The 5,107-nt window shown below is 40.4% G+C and overlaps 1 long non-coding RNA gene across 1 annotated transcript; it reads right to left on the reverse strand.

Moving 5' to 3' along the window:
• Positions 1–522: 522 nt before the first annotated feature.
• LOC149840275 (uncharacterized) lies at positions 523–4,468 on the reverse strand. The gene is made up of 2 exons (XR_016431543.1): positions 4,407–4,468; positions 523–726 (listed from the first exon to the last, which is right to left on the reverse strand). It is a non-coding gene; the product is annotated as an uncharacterized LOC149840275 (long non-coding RNA).
• Positions 4,469–5,107: the final 639 nt, after the last annotated feature.

Below are 5,107 nucleotides of genomic sequence, written 5' to 3' on the forward strand. Positions count from 1 at the left end.
AAACACAAAACCGGTTTGAACCGGTTTGTAACAGATGCAAACCGGTTCAAGCTGGTTTGTTTATTTATTTTTTTTAAAATTCAAACCGGTTCAGCCGGTTTATTTATTATTTTCTCAATTACCGATTCATTAGTTTCTTGTCTTTTCATTTTGTAATTTCGATTTTCTGTGTGTAGTTAGTAATTCTGAATGTTTTGATCTTTGCCTTTCTGATTTTTATTTTTACTTTGATTCATTAGTTGTTTTGATTTGATTTTTTTTCATCTTTAGCATAAATCTGTTTTTTTCATTTTAGTTCTTGATTGCTGTCAATGTTTTCTATTTCTGTTTTCAATTACAAATGTTCATGTTTTCAATTTAGTAATGTTGTGTTGTAACGACCCCAACTCCTACTTTTGAAAAATGCGGATTTTTTTTTTTTCTAAGAGTTGCGGAAAACTTCCCAGAGACCTGGGGTCCCTACAGTTCCAATTTCAGTTGGATAACCACACACCACAAACGAAGTTGCAATTATCATCCATATCAACCAACTAAAACTCTTTTATTAATGAGTAATAAAATTTCAAAGACAAAGTTTCCTTCAACTGAAAGTAAAGTAACAATTGCAGAATTTAAAAGAACTGAAAGACAAAAGAAAGAGCCACAATATCCTCTACTGAAGCTGACAAGTCCAAGTATAACTCATCCATCCCCAGATGCATGTCCAACTTCACTGTTCACCATTTCCTGTGAAAAACCAACAAAGTAGGGTGTCAGAACCGAAATTCTGAGCACAGCTACTTCTAAAGAAACCAGATGAGAAAAGGAACATGGATAAGATTTCATGCAGTGATTTGAGTGAGCGCAGATATAAAATTTTCAACATCTAAATTTTCATAACTACTAATGATTTCATTTACTCACCAATCAATAACAGTAAACAGTGTCATATATCAACAACTAAATAACCAACCTTTCAGCATGATTTCACGAAGTAAAGCGTATACAACCACCAAATGATGTCATGATATCAAGAATGATTCAAACATGCATGATCTAATGCATAACAGAAAAATGCATGATTATGTGCAATGCATGATTTCTTCTGTTATCTTTCATTTAAGTTCCATCTTTCCATATGCATGCCCTATTAGATGCACACATCTTTAAGTTCCTCTTTTTAATTACCGTGGCCCGCGGATACACCAAACGGGTACAAACCCCGAGGTCAAGTAGGTTCCCAGGGTAGCTTAACACACAATTTGTATTTTATTTCTAGGTTCCAACTTAGCCCTCGACCGATATCAGGAAACAACACCATCCATCGGAACATTAGACCTCCACATCTAATGTCGGGGACACAAGGGACACCCCACGCCCACAAGTGCCACTTCCTTGGTACCATAAACTCACAGCTGTGACTAACACACCACTCCCGGGTAAAGTGGCAGATTCTCCCTAAAACCGTGGCCAGGAGAAGAACCTCAATATCGGGTTCAGGGGCAACAATGCACACGGAGTTTTTTGTATCCTCACAGTCTCCCCAAGACCGGATATCCAAGATTCTCATACTCCGGATGAGATATCCCAGAAGGTAAATTTCACTGTTCTTATTCATTATTTTTATTTAAAGTTCATTCTTTAAGTTTGCCACACATATGCAAAAGTAAAGTGAAAATCCCACATCCTCCCTTGCAGGAACCCATTCGGGACTCCAGCCCGTATAAACCATTAGAACAGTGTAGTAAAGTGTCAAACCATCTTATGTGGTTTAAGTGATATATTTAAAAACATAAATAAGAGAAAACCAAACCCACGGCTCTCCAGGCCAATGATGGTCTATTTAGGCCATCGATGCATCGTATGCACAAAAAATCATAACTTGCAATGTATGCAATAATACCAACATAATTACAAATGCACCTTCATTCAAGCTTCCACAGTCATAGGCATGTGTGACCATTTATGTGTAAGTGTTTTCATGCAATCACTTAATATACATGCATTCATCCATAGTTTCATAAGTATATAAGAGTAATTATGCATGGAAATTAAACATGTCTCATCAGGTAGATACATGAAATCTTCCATTCGTAGCATGAGTTATCATCCACACACAAGCACATAAACCGGATCTAGAAATTTATATGTCAGGGCTGCACGCCTTTACATCAGGTATGCATCTATATCAAAACAACTTGCCATGCCCTATTAATAGACATCAAATACCTCACATGTTACAACTATAAAGCATGCTAACATGTGCCAAATGCATGTGCACTCATGCAATCCTAACACAATCATACGCATGTCAACCAACTCAACTATATACATATGCTGCAGGAACAGAACTGGAAAAATCTCAGGCATAAGCAATATTTTCATCTATTTCACCTGTATGAAATTAGTATTATGGACAACACCAACCATGACAAACATGGTTAGCTTAATGCACGTGTATCAACACGCATTCAAGATGTTTCTCTCACGATTTCAGTGTTAGTACATCCCACGCACACACACAGTTTTATAACAGAAGTTTTATTTTCTTTTTGGCACCGAAGAAACCCACATCTATGCAATTACATGACAAGAATATCATTTTCTGTTCAATGCTGAAACAACCCACACATATGCAGTTTAGCAGGTAAAATATTTTAGATATGGTCAACATTTCATAACCACTTTCAGAACGAGTCTAGGTATTTAGGAAGATATAAAGAATACAAGTATGCTGGCATGTGTAACCAAATATTCAAAACACGACTATATAGATAATAACAAATAAAGTTATCAGCATGTACTTATTAACATTGCATTAACCTAAGTATTGTAGTTATTATTTACAAGCAGGGAACATAGCAAACTTTTAGAACATGTCCGAAACAGTAGGTCATACCTGTGTTGCCCACTTAATATTAATATGCATCGATCATTCATATGCAAGTATTTGAAACAAATATATTTCACACCAAATCCAACACTACCATAGGCATAACAAGGGTATAGCTATTTATATTTATACACATGAATTTCGAAACTACTTGATTTGGGGTGGAACACAGCATAGTGCAGACTTTGCAAACACAATACACCCGAAAATCACATTAAATCCTACCAAGTTGGATTACCTATGCATGCCGAGCAGAACTTTCCCCTTTCTTTTTCTTTTTTTTTTTTTCAATCGAGTTACAGGACAGGTTCCAGCTGACTAGGTCAGCTGGGCCTACTATGGCCCGATTCAAAAGGTGCACAGCACCCAGCCGACTTGGGTCGACTGGGCAGGTCACCCCCCCCAATGCGCAGCATATTTTTTTTTTCATGCCCAGCCGATCACTCGGCTGGGTCTGCTATCATGGCTGAGGCCTGATCGGCCAATCGAACCGAGTTCGATCGATCCATCGGCCAAAACCCTCAAAACCCAAAATGACCCAACACATAATTTTTTCTCATTGGAAAACAATAAAAACACAGCTAAAAACAGAGAACACAGGTAGATCCTGTATTACTAAAAAGGGTTCCCATGGACCCTCATCTCAAAGAAATACATGGGATCGAACCCATGTTCGATCCCTCACCTAAATTCGATAGGAGCCCCGTACCTTTTTACGGTGGTTTTCCGGTGGCTGGAGGCTGCTGTCATGAAGAATGGAGTGTGGATGCTGCTTGCCGCGGCCTTCAATGGCAGCCGGTAGCCCACACTGCCTGACGCTGGTGGTTTTGCCCTCCGGCGTGCGCACATCGAGCGAGAGAGAGAGAGAGAGATAGGGAACGATGGGGAAGAGAGAGCCCGAGTGAAGAGGGCATAACCCCCTCTTCACCCCCCTTTTATCGACCCCAGGCCCCCTCCTTCCTCGCCGAGATGGGAGGGGGAGGTCGGTTACGCCTTGCGTAACACCACCCTTCCCCCCCCCCCTTTCCTAACCTGTTAGGGTTTATCGGACAACCCTTATCGGGTTGCCCTTTCTGTTTTAAAAGGGTTGTGGGGTGGGGCTCGGGTCCGAACCCGGGACCCGCAACCCGGCCCCAAAACAATATGGATCCACAAGTGGATCCCAATGGATCCACTGTGGATCCTCGGATAAACTTTTAAAAACTTAAAAATTTTATTTATTTTAAATCTCACTTTAAACATAAAAATTTTAACCCCCAAAATATGGATCCGCAAGTTGGATCCAAGTGGATCCAACTGTGGATCCTCGAATTTGCTTAATATATATACATATATATAGGTATATTTCTAATTTATTACTAATTATTTTAGTATAACGCAAACATTTAACCGTAAATACCCCTTTATGGGTCCTAGATCCGAAATATGGATTTAGGCCCAATTTGAATTAATTTGAAATATTTTCAAATAAGAAATCTCGGGTTTTACATCTCTACCCCCTTAAAAGAATTTCGTCCGCGAAATTAGCACGTACCAAATAAAAGAGGATAGTGTTGACGCATATCCGCCTCAGGCTCCCAAGTGCATTCATCTAGCCCATGATCCTGCCAACGCACCTTTACGAATGGAATTGTCCTACTGCACAGTACCCTTTCCTGGCGTTCCACAATCTCTATCGGCTTCTCGTCCGTTGTTAAGTCAGGTTGTACCTCGATCGCCTCATAGTGAATTACGTGTGAGGGGTCAGGCACGTACTTTCTCAACATCGAGACATGAAAAACATCGTGAATCTGCGAGAACTGAGGAGGAAGGGCTACTCGATACGCAGTCTCTCCGACACGTCCAAGGACTTCGAAGGGTCCAACATACCTAGGACTCAACTTGCCTTTTTCCCAAACCGGAAGATACTTTTCGTAGGCGAGATTCGAACAAACACGTGATCGCCTACCTCAAAACTGAGCTCTCTATGCCGCTGATCGGCATAACTCTTTTGCCTACTTTGAGCTGCAATCAACCTTTGTCGAATTAAACGTACCTGATCCGCATAGTGCTAGACGATTTCTGGAGACTCTACTGCTCTTACTCCAACCTCATCCCAACAAACCGGAGATCTACACGGTCGGTCATACAGTGCTTCATACGGGGCCATACCAATACTAGCATGAAAGCTATTGTTATAAGAAAACTCTGCAAGCTTCACATGTTTGTCCCAATCACCGGCCCAATCCAAAGCGC

Source organism: Nuphar pumila, chromosome 4, assembly GCF_984573655.1.
Source record: "Nuphar pumila chromosome 4, dmNupPumi1.hap1.1, whole genome shotgun sequence".
Taxonomy (NCBI): domain Eukaryota; kingdom Viridiplantae; phylum Streptophyta; class Magnoliopsida; order Nymphaeales; family Nymphaeaceae; genus Nuphar; species Nuphar pumila.